The sequence below is a fragment of the Ochotona princeps genome, chromosome 25 (assembly GCF_030435755.1).
Source record: "Ochotona princeps isolate mOchPri1 chromosome 25, mOchPri1.hap1, whole genome shotgun sequence".
In the NCBI taxonomy this organism is placed as follows: domain Eukaryota; kingdom Metazoa; phylum Chordata; class Mammalia; order Lagomorpha; family Ochotonidae; genus Ochotona; species Ochotona princeps.
Genome location: NC_080856.1, coordinates 13435249 through 13447677, shown reverse-complemented (window position 1 = coordinate 13447677; position 12429 = coordinate 13435249). Strand labels below are relative to the sequence as shown.

General features: G+C 42.1%; 1 protein-coding gene across 5 annotated transcripts in view; it reads right to left on the bottom strand.

The window, feature by feature from the left end:
• DOCK4 (dedicator of cytokinesis 4) overlaps positions 1-12429 on the bottom strand; it is a 365221-nt gene that overhangs the window by 349549 nt on the left and 3243 nt on the right. The gene's annotated exons all lie outside the window — the stretch shown is intronic.

The window sequence follows — 12429 nt, the reverse complement described above, 5'->3', positions numbered from 1 at the left end:
GTCCAAGCATCTCCTGGCATTTAAATGGAATCCAGAAGTCAGATGATGCTGTGGAGACTTCACTTGTAAAAAGTTCCCTTAAAAAATTTAGACCTACACAGTGACTCAAGTAAGATTTAATAGTTTTACTAAATCATGAAATCTATATATAACTGTTTCATAATATACATTTTTCATGAAATCTTCGAAGACATCTCAGATTATGTTGCAAATATTACACCAAAGGGCAGACAACACAAGGCGGGAAAAAACAGGCTCTCCGGATGTTCACTGGTTAGTGACACTTTCCTCATGAAACTCATAACTTCTGTGATATCCTATCTGAATTTTTTCACTGACAATTTCACATGATCACGGGACAGACATAAGTTTCATATTGTGTGTAGCTAACTTCATGTGCTTTACACAAATTTCATTATTTCCATGATAAATATTTGTATGCCTCTAGGACAACACTAAGGGAAACTGGAAGCAGCCCTTGTCCCAGTCAGGCTATTCCCAGCTGCTGAACGCCTGGCACGTAAGCTTAGCAGAGAGCCAGGACACGTGTTCGGAACTTAAAGCTTTCTCCCTCAGCAAAGGTATCCAATTTCCCATGGATCCAATCCTCGCTGAGCCCAATGCAGATGAGTTTGTGTTACCCTCTCGAAAATCCAAAGCTGAAAACACCTCCAGCTTCAAGGGTTGTGGCAAAGGTACCCAGTTTCAAAAGAGCAATAGCAAGGGCCCCCAGGGAGGTGGCTACAAGGTCCAGATGGGAAGGGAGAAGACCACTCATGGCAAACGGAAGCCACAGCCAAATACGGAGGTGTGGATGGACAGAATCATTGCAGATGCACAGAGCAAATCATAGGTCTCTTACTGCAGAGGTGAGAGACGGGCAGGACTGCAGCCAGGGGCCACGTGAGAAATGCCTAGTCTGACTTTGGAATCTGTCCTGACAGCAAAGGATATAGGAAAGATTTGGTTTGTGTTTTCTTCCCCGTAAATCACTTGAAGAAATGAAAAGTCCCTCACAGCTCTGATCTTACGTCAAAAAATATGAGCATGTAATACACAGAGAAGAGAGTTGCATGGGAACAAGTTAGGGAGATTAAAAGAGGTACTGACCCAACGCATCAAGGAGTGCACTGGCTGCTTAACCTGGCATGAGGAAACTTTCCCAAGCATTCACAGGGCTGCAGGGAAAGCCCCAGCTGTGGGTGGAGCACACGTTCCCAACACCCCCTCATCACTCCAAGTTCCATAACTCCGCCAATCAACGCAGATCCGCTTTCCTGGCACGGTTCCTCCCTCCAGCCACCCGTGACATCACAGACTTGGATGGCACTCCAGACTTCCTCGATATCCCCAGACAACCATTTCAGCCCATCATCACAGGCAAATGTCCATGTTTAGTTCCTGCCGGTTGCTTAGCACTGTTTGGCACTTGGTTCATTCAATTTCCCCCATCTGGCTGGCACCCATCCCATGTCCTTATCCCCCTCATAGCCCCTGCACCCCCTCTGTGCACCATACCAGCCCTCAAATGCACATACACTTAGCTAGCACACTGAGTCTCATAGTTAGTACACAGATTCTCAGCAGGACTACCAAACTTGAGCATGAGAGCAAAAAGCTGGAGACAACATTTCGTGTAACAATGATATTAACACTAGCATGTGATTTGAAAAGCAAAGTGTAAGAACCAGTTTCTTCACCACTCTCCACAGGCAGCCAAAGAAGGGAAAGGGTATCAAAATAGCCTTGAGGCTTAAGATTCAGAAAACCACATTCACAGGACTACTGCCAGCTGGCTCCCCTTGAAATAAATACCTGGTTCTCTCTAGGTCTGCTGTATGGTTGAAGAGCACTCGCACAGGGCCAACCACACAGGCCTATCTAGTCATCCTAACTCTTTCTCTGCCTGCCCATTGCCAGCTTTCTACAATGTAAAAACATTCTAAGTACACACACACACACACACACACACACACACACACAAATGAACAGAGACAGCCACAGAACGGGAGGTGCAATGTGCAAGATACACATTTGACAAGCAGTCAATGACCAGAACACATAAGTGAAACAATACCAAAAAAACTAACTTAAAAATAGGCAGTATATAGAAGCAGGCATTTCTCAAAGGAAGACACATAAATGGCCAAGACATACATGGATGATTAACATTATAGGAAATCGCCAGGAAAATGCAAATGAAAACCACATTCACACCTCTCTCCAGTAAGAATGACTCTAATTAAACTAAACTAAATTAAACTAAACTAACCCCCTGAATGCTCTTGGTGAGAATATAAACTAGGACAGCTATTGTTAAAAACCATATAAAGATTTCTGAAAAAACCTGAAAGTAGAATTGCCATATCATCCATCAATCCCACTACTGGACATATATCCAAGAAAAATAAAATCATTCTTTCAAACAGGCACCTGTATACCCATGTTCACTGTTAGCACTATTCACAATAACCAAGAAATGTAGAAAACCTGTGTGTCCAGCAAAATGATGAGTAAACAAAATACGGCACGTGCATGCGTGTGTGGAATACTACTCAGCCATAAAAAAATAAACCAGTATCATTTACAACAATGTGAATGTAACAGGTCATCACTGAAATAAGCCAAACAAAAAGTAAGATCTCATCAATACACAGAACTTTAGAACACTGACGTCCTAGAAGTTGGAAGCATGATAGAACTATCAGAGACCACAAAAAGAAAGGAGGAGAGTGGGAAAAGTTATTCAACAGGTATCATGTTAGAGTTAGTAAGAGTAAGAGACTCTTCTATTGCACAGTAGGGTGAATATAGATAATGATAGTGTATATTTCTCTAAAAGCTAGATAGAACTTTAATGCTTTGTATAATGAAAAATATAAGATGGATATGTTTATACTGGACATCACAATTTATGCAAATACTAAAATATCGCATGGGACCTCAAAATATATAAATTATTTTTAAATTCATTTGAGAGACAGAGAGAGGGGGGGAAACAGAGAAAGAGATCCCATTCACTAACCCACCCCTTCAATGCTCAGAACAGCCCACAAAGGCCAGGGCTGGCCCAGGCCTGAAGTCAGAAGCCAAGAACACAATCCAAGTCCACTAAATGGGTGGTAGGAAACCCTCCCCCATTGCAAAAAAAACAAAAAGTTTCTTGAACCATCACTGTTGCTTCCCAGGGTCTGCAATAACAGGAAACTACAATCGGGAACACAGCATCAAAGCCAGGCACTTTGATATGAGACATGAGTGTTGTGATCAGTGCTTTCATCGCTAGGCCAAATGTCTACTTCAATGCTTTGAATTTTTATGTATCAATTGAAAGTCTCCAAAGATGAAAAAGCTGAGTATTTCTCACTGCAAAAATCTCTTGAAAAATAATCAATAAATCATTCTTCTACTGTCTCAGAAACTAGACCATAAAAAAAAAAAAAAACAGACACACCCAAACCACTGCCCGAGACACCTGACCTGGTTCAGGTGACAGGCATGAGTGAGGCAAAGGCTGGGGAGCGGGTGAGGAGCAGAAAGGGCATGAGGAAAGAGACAGAAATTGCCCAGCAGGAAAAGGAAGACGCTCTTCCAGCTATTTAAAGTACGCTTTCCCAAGGTGTTTACTGGACAATGGCACAGCTGGTGACTCACTCATATGAGGTGAGTCTTAAAATGCAACTTCTATTCTTTGACACAAGTTCTGAGTTTTCCAGGATATGAGACAGTCCCTTCTCAGAACCATTTCCTTGGGCACGTAAATGAATAGCAGCACCATCTAAAGTCCTTACTTTCATTCTTAAGCTGAAGGCGGAAGTATCTGTCCTGATAGTCACAGGGATTTCTTGATGATAGAAATGTATGCACTGTCTTAATAAGTGAATCATTTTCTAAATGTGGATAATGCCTATCTTCAGGAAATGTATAAACTCAACAAGAATAAAATATGAAACATGTCCAGCTCCTTCACTGTCCAGAGTCCTAACTCTACACCTGTTGGGATGCTCATCAAGTTAGCACAATGTTTTAAACTCTTATCATAACCCTATCCCATAGTTATCACCCATGGCAGTTTCTCCATTAATGTGTTATGAAATATGCCTTTCCACCTGTCACTAAGAGAAAAAAGACACAGCAACAAACTGTTAGTGGAAAGGACTAGTTCCCTTTCAGGAAACATGCACTTAAGGATATAGACAAAGGAAAAAGACATTTTCTCCAAATATTGCTAGATTCTCTTCAGGCACCTAACACTGAAGTGCCAAACCTTTCAAAAACAAACTATACTTGAAGTAATGCCACCAATCAAGACCTATGCAACTGTTTTAAATGTTAAAATAGCTAAAACTGTCACTCCCAGGTTTTTGTAAAGTATTTTAGCAGAGGGAAATGAAGCATTTGAACATCCTATTTCTGTTGGTGGTTTTCAAAGCACCCAGAGTGATCTAATGGAAGCCAACTTGGTAAAAATGTCATTTTCAAATCCATGAATGCCTTAAGTTATTGGGAAACAATCCTCAAAGTCTCAACTGACTGATTCCAGCAGTGGGCCAGGGGAGTGGGATTTCAGGCCGCAGGAAGAACCCCCATCAATTACATGTGCTACACTGATTCCATTTCTATTTTCTTTGCCCTCCTTCCTGCTGTGCTTAAAATTCCTCTCATTTACTGTTAGTCCGCTTGGGTTGCCATAACAAAATACCGTAAGTTGTGGATGGCTTGAACAATAGAAAATTATTTTCTCTCAGATCTAGAAGATGGAAGGCCCAAACCAAGACCGAGCAGAGCAGCAGGGTCCTGGGAAGGGCTCCCTTCCTGACTTGAAGACTGCAGCCACCCAGCTGCGTCCTCACAACATGACACTTCAAATACATAGACAGCATGCAAGCTCTCTGGTGTCCTCACAGGCCATAGTCTTGCAGGGTGAGAACTCTACTCTTACGGCCTCATTTAATCTTAATTATTTCCTTACTCCAATTATAACCACATAGGGGGTCTGGGCTTCAATGTATATAGCCCATTATATGCATGAAAAAGTCATTATTCCCTTAACTGCTAAATAAAACCCCTCCAAGTTGTTGAGTATGTTGAAAGCATTCGCCTGCATAAATTATCCCAGGGCCTACAGTCTCTCAAAGCAGAGTTTATGGAATAATGGAAAGTGAGCAGGGACACCAACATCAGTCTTCTAAGGGAGCAGTTCATGGAGAAAACAGCATTTTTATCTTAGTTGAATGTGTTTGAAGTTCTTTTTCAAAGAAGGATTAGGGCTCTTTTTCAAAGACTTATCGCCCAAGGCCTTCTGAATGCACAGCTTCGCTGTGGGTACTGGGGAATGAACAGGGCAGTGACACCACAAATAATCAAACTGGCATAGCAAGGACAGCCACTTACAAACTTTGGAGCAGGAGACTTCCTGGACATAAAAGATAATTAAATTCAGACTATTCTCTCATCTCGAGGGGAAACTCAATATAGGAAACACTGCTCAGCTTACAAAAGAGTTAATAGAATTTAAAAAAAAAAACAGAATAATTAAAAAGCCACCTCCTCGATTGTAACCCTTGATTACTCCACAACACATAATTTGCTTCCTAACTAGTCATAACTCAACAAGCATCTTCCCATTTTTAAATTCATTACAATAATTTCACAGCCTCTTAAAATTTAGTTTCCTGTAACAATTTCTACAAACTATTGACGGGAGTAACAGGAAATGCTGAGTACAATGAATATACATACAGTTCTAAAACAAATATGCAAGCTTTGGTAGGAATCCTATTCTATTCAGAGTGCTTTGCTCCAGTCTCGCAGGAGAGGTTTCACTTCTTCTTTACACAGCTGCCTATACATGTGTTGAGGTTTCCTGCTCCGTTGGGAGCCTGGCTAACCCCTGAGTCTCTCGGTAGACAGCCTTTACTCACTGCTGAACCAACCACAGTTACCTCAAGAGAACAGCGCATGTGTGCCCGCCTCTCTCCCGGGGGTAGCACTTACTCAGGACCTCCAGTGGGCTATTTTCAATGGCCTCACACAGATGCATGCTCATATTCCCGAACCTGCCGGCCTCTCCTTACCAAAGAGACAGAATTTGCTCATCTCTGAGGAACCAGAGGAGACATGGGACAAAATCTGTACATTTCTGCTTAAAAACTTCAGGGAAGTAATTCTAGACCACTGATCAATTAATATACTACTAAACCGAACAATAAATTGCATGGTTTACAAAAACTGTTCACCACAGAGAAACATGATTAATCAAAACCACTGAGAAAACTTTCAAATTTCCTATCCAGAAGGGCTCCTGCCAACCACCCTCCCACCAACCTCCTCTCTGGAACATTCACAGGGAACATGAATAGGCGTGCAGAACAAATACACATGATTGATAATTTCCAAAAACCTCCCATATAAATGTCATGCTCTCCCTTCTTCCTGGCCAGTTGGGAACAGCCATGCTTTAGTCAATTACTAAGTGACAGATGCCCGTTTCCAGATTTAGCTACTTTCCCTCTTCCACGGGGATGCAAATGAGAAGACTGGAGCAGCTCTGCAATAGCAGGGACGATGCTCAGAGTGTGGCTTCAACCCCTCTTGCAGCTCTTTGTTCAAAGTCTGGGCCGTGGAAGTCACGCTGGCCCCTGAAGCACAGTTCAGGGGTACCTCAGGTGAGTCCACCTCTTTGCATGCTGCTGCAACATCCTGAAGGTCTGTTCCTACAGTGCTTTAAAGGACACCAGGAAAGCACTTTTCTTTTGAAGAATAAGGCCCACCTCTCCAAGATGGCATGCCAGTGCTAACTCTTGTCCATCCACTCACTTGCCTGGCACGGCTCTTCAGGGATGTGAAAAAGATGAGGTGGAAAGGGAGACAGCACAGATGCCTCAGGCATGAAAGAACTCTCCCCAGGCTGAAGGCTGAGACACACTAAGACAACGAAAGACAGTGGGCAAGGCCCAGTGGGTGGCCCAGCCATCTTTCCAAACATTCAGGCCACCCCACTTAAGCGAAAGCAGAGAAGAGCCACCAGCTTAATTATGGATAACAAATAAAAATTGGATATATTGAAGGTATACAATGTGATGCTTTGATAAGCATATACATTGCAAAATGTTTACCAGAATCACACCAAGGAACGTATCATCCATCACACAACATGGTAACCTTTCCCCTCCATGGTGAGAACACAAAAGATGCAGTCTTATCACAAATTTGAAAGACATAATACATGGCTATTAAATATCATTACCACACTGATTTTCTTAATCCAGTTCCACCTGCCTTGGGGAAAAGTTCCTCCAAATTCTGCAGATAGGCTCCCTGTCAGACTTAATGGTTACTGGCATTAGTGTTCACCTCTTTATGCACATTTGTTGATTTTTTTTCGGTGGCTAGTTCTGAGACTCTACATTAAAGTAAGGGAGCCTAATGCCAGTGTAAGCTGGATTTTCTGATTTTAATAGTATAATCTCAAAAATTATATATTTGGGCCAGGTGTTGTTAGGCTGACTCCCGGCTTGCCCACATCCGATGTAAGAGTGACTGGATTCATGTGCCACCTCCCCTTCAGCTTCCTCTAATGCACACCCTGACAGGCAGTGGGTGATGGCGTACGTGCTTGGGCCCCTGCCACCTCTGTGGGGGACACAGATGCATTTCCTGGCTTCTGGCTTTGACTTCACACAGCCCTGTGTGTTGCAAGTATCTGAGGAATGAAACAGTGGACGGAAGGCCTTTGGATGACTCTTTCCTCATGGTTCTGTCTTTGAAGTTGAATGAATAAATAAACAAATATATACATATATATTTATATATAATATATATTATATTATATTACATTATATATCATATATTATATATTATATCATATAATATATTATATATTATATATATAAATGGATTTGGTGTTGTGGTTCCTAAGAGGTATCATATATTTATCACAAAAAGAAGAGCCAAAAGTACAAACCTATTACTTTAGTTGCTTGAGCATTTTCCCATTTGGGGGAATGTATGTATACTTATATGCTATTTGAGGGTTTATAAACCTTGCCCTTTAACATTATGTATACATTCTGTTTTTCAACATTTTTTGAGAAATCTCATAAACGTGCATGATCTGGTATGAAATATTTGGGAAAAAAAACTGTCCCAGAAACAGAAATGACATGTATCTTAGCCAACCAATACTCAATTGGGGAGCAAAGAAAGGCCATAAAATTTATTTTAATACTAACCCTGCATGGAGAGCTAATATTTTTTAGTTTCGAGTCCTCTGCACTCCTAGTAATAAAAGGCTTCAAAACAACTGCTCTTTGGAAATTTCGGCTACTTTATATCTTAGGATAGACAGGCTGACTACACAATTAACCACACACAAAGTCTCATCAAGATCCAATGCTGCAGTCATCTGAGACAAACCAAATAATTCAAATCACATACTTTGATCCAAACATCTCTGCTTTGGCTTCAGACCCACGCCCGACTAGATAAAAATGGTGGATGTTTTGCAGGCAGCTCAGAATCAAGCTGGCCAAATAAAACAGTTCATCTTATACCTTAAACCTATCTTGCTTAAAAGAAAAAAAAAAGTCTCTCGTTCTATGGGGCCTATATTAATTCAGCGTCCCAAGCCAGAAACCAGGAAGACAGCTGCTTGGGTTAAATGATTATGCTCTCCACAAAATTCATACATTTAAAAGAATAAATTTTTTTTAAAGAAGGCAGCAATGACATAGGACAGACCTTTGCTTTATCTCCATCTTTTCCCCAACTCCACTTGAGGACACAAGACAGTCCTTAATGGGAACTGAATCATTGGTATCTTGATCCTGGACATTCTAGCCTCCACATGAGGAATAAATTTCCATTACTTAAGCCACAACGATTATAATATTCTATGTATGGAGCATCTGGCTGGTCCATGTTATTCCCACATACTAAATGACCCATCTTGCAGATTCATCCACATTTCACCAGGCCAAGGACTGTTAACCTGGATTAGGGACAGACCTCTGAACCTCGCCTACCACAACAGCTTCTCCTTACTCATTCTCAGGCCACAGTTTTCCTTCACCAGTAACCAAAGGTGTCCAGTTTCATAACGCTCAGATTCCCAAAAAGGATATTTTAATAAAACTGACTGTTCATCTCAACATGCTAACAAAAGGGTTATACATATTAACTCCATCATCTCTATAGCTTAACACACTTTAGGTAGTTTCGATCACAGTCTACATTTACTTTATTTGGTCGCTGAATACTAGATACCTGGAACATATTATTTAAAATAGTGTGATTTAACACCCGGTGCAATGGCTCAGTTGTTAAAGCCTCTTCTAGCAAGTGCCAGGATCCCATATGGGCACCAGTTCAGCTATCAGCTGCTCAGCTTGCCATCCAGCTCCCTGCTTGTGGCCTGGAAAAGCAGTAGAGAATGGCTCAAAGTCTTGGAACCCTGCACCCACGTAGGAGACCTGGAGGAAGCTCCTGGCTTCAGATCGGCTCAGCTCCAGCCATTGCAGCCACTTGGGGAGTGAATCAGAGGTTGGAAGATATTTCTGTCTCTCCTCTCTGTAAAAGCATTTTTCCAATAACATTTTTTTAAGTTCTTAGAAAATGGAACTGAAAGATAATACACACTTTACATAAACACTTTGAAGCATTCTATACAAGGGTACAGATTTAAATATGTTTCTTACTAGGGATGACAGTGAATTAAGACCAAAGCCTGTTGTCTGCCAGTTAATCTCTATATCACTGATTCTTCAACTCTTAAGTGGAAACTATCAGTCCACTTCAAGTGGTACAGGCAAATAAAAGAATGTTAACACTTTCCAACTATAAAATATTAACAATTACAATTTATAGTAGTTGGTTGCATTTCCTTAGAGTTCATCTGACATTTGCTCACAGCAAAAACTCACTTCACTAAGCACTTATGATATGATGTAGCTGGTTAGTTAAATGTCAGGCAAGGTGGAACTCATACCCCTACAAGATGATGCTTTCTCTTAAACTGTTGATTTGATAGACCCACTTTTCCCAGGATGCACCTGTGGCATCCAGGACCACAGCACATGCTCACACCCCATCCTGCCTATGTATCCGGTTGGTGTACCGTTTCCTTCCTTAGAAAAACAGGTAGAGGGTGCGAGAGAGCAAGGTCTGTCACAGACTTCACTCTTAGAGGCCTGCACTTTTCCCATCATGGTCTTCTCTCCACCCCCTAATGCACCATTCCGATTCTTGGACCTATCTACGTGGGTTATTTCTCAACTTGGGCCAGACCACACGCAAGTATGAATGTATATTGATTCCCTCTATGTCAACTAAACTCTATTCCTACCTGCACACGTTAACAGCCTCTGCTTAGTACCTCTACATCCATGCAAGGAAAAGAATCTGAATTCAAAAATCGACATACTCATTGCCCACATCACTTAGATCTACTGTGTGAAAGATAATTCTGAAAATGCCACGTCCTTTATTAAACAGGCAGAGACAGGGAAACCCATGTTTCTTCCAATGTTAGAATTTTCTTTGTGATACTATCCATAATACATACCCCTGGGGCTGAAAAAAAAAGACCAGCAAGGAAGGACAGCATTTGTGTAGGAAAGAGTCATCACTTCCGAGAGTGAAAGAGGGACATGTGTCTAAGGCTATTCCCAGGGGAGGCTGGATCAACAGCATCAACCGCCTTCCTGCCATCTGCACGGCCCACCCATGGCACTGCACTTGGAAGTATAAATCCTTCCTCTTATTTTTCCACTTCAAGTTGAGAAGCCCATGTTGGATTGTAAATGTCAGACAGTCCCAAGCAGCATATCATTATTTAGTTCTCCATGTTTTCTACATGGACCAGATCCTGCAACAGGAAACTGTTAGCTAAAAAACTAAAAGAAAAATAAAAGTTAAACCCAAAGGCACACACCCATTGAACTCTCTCTCACAATTCTGAGACAGGCTTTCAAAACATCCTGAAGGGTCCAGCTCCGGAGTCTAGTGGCTGAAGTCCTTTCCTTACATGTGCCAGGATCCCATATAGGCACCAGTTTCTGTTCCAGCTGCTCCACTTCCCTTTCAGATCCCTGCTTGTGGTCTGGGAAAGCAGTAGAGTATGGCCCAAAGCCTTGGGCCCCTGCACCCACGTGAGAGACCTGGAAAGAAGCTCCTGGCTCCTGCCTTCAGATCAGCTCAGCTCTGGCCGTTGCAGCTACTTTGGGAGTTCACCAGTGGATGGAAGATATTTCTCTCTGTATTTCCTTCTCTCTGTAAATCTGCCTTTCCAATTAAAAAAAAATTACATTAGATAACCAAATACAATAATCCTGACTAAATAACAGGAGGCATTTTTGCCCCTGAAATGTTATCCCTAGTATGAGGAGTCCAAAAATCACTTCACCAGAAACAGGAGACAGGAATATTTGTGAGTATGAATACTAGTACCATTGTAATTTTAACTTGCATTTTCATTTTGTTGAGAAGCACTGGGACACAAAGGAGACAGAGAGTGGGAGTGTGTTTCTTTATGTTGATTCACTCTCCAAATGGTCCTAACAGCTGGGCTTGGCCAGGCCAAAGTCAGGAGCCTGAAACTCTATCCAAGTGTCCCACAGGAGAAGAGATCCCAGCATTTGAGCCACCATCTGCTGCCTCTCAAGGTACACATTAGCAGGAAGGTGGATTAGAAGTGGAGCAGCCAGGATTTGAACCAAGTGCTTGTGATATGGGATCCAGGCATCCCAAGTGGCGACCTTTAGAATGATTCTTGCAATCTTTAGCTTATTCAGAGTTTTGCTTCTTTTAGGATTTTTGACTAGATTTTTTTTTTTCTTTCAGCTCACATTCTCCTGCCTTATTCAACCAGGCTTATCATGTGAGGCATCTGGCTAGGTAGGAAACTGCAGCCAGCAGTTGTGGAACACTGACTGGCTCACCTGAGATTGCCAAGCCTAAACGCCTCCTGGACAAAGAAACATAAAAGAAACATAGCTGCGAGGGTCTTCACTTTCTGTGAATAATTCCCACCACATAAAGAGAGGTGACAGGATGACAGATGAGGGCATGCAATAGGCAGAGAGTGAGCGTGAGGAAATTTGTGAGTGGGCGATCAACAATGCTTTAGTCACTGCCCAGAAGCTGCTGCTGAAGAGAGAATCAAACAGACGGTGTAAGTGAACAACCAGCTCCTCGCTTGTGGCAGGATGCCAGGTAGCTCTCATCCACCAATGCTCTTGGCTTACCACCATGGGGGTCGCATCACCAAGTGTCTCTCCCTTGACAGTCACAGGGAAACTTGCTAACCAGAAGATGCATTTGGTTGAAAGAACTCTACAGAACTAGTACAGGGATAGTCTTGATGAAGCACTTGGGCCCAAAGCTAGGGCCCCCAACAACGAAGTCACTGACATAAGGGCACACAGTTGG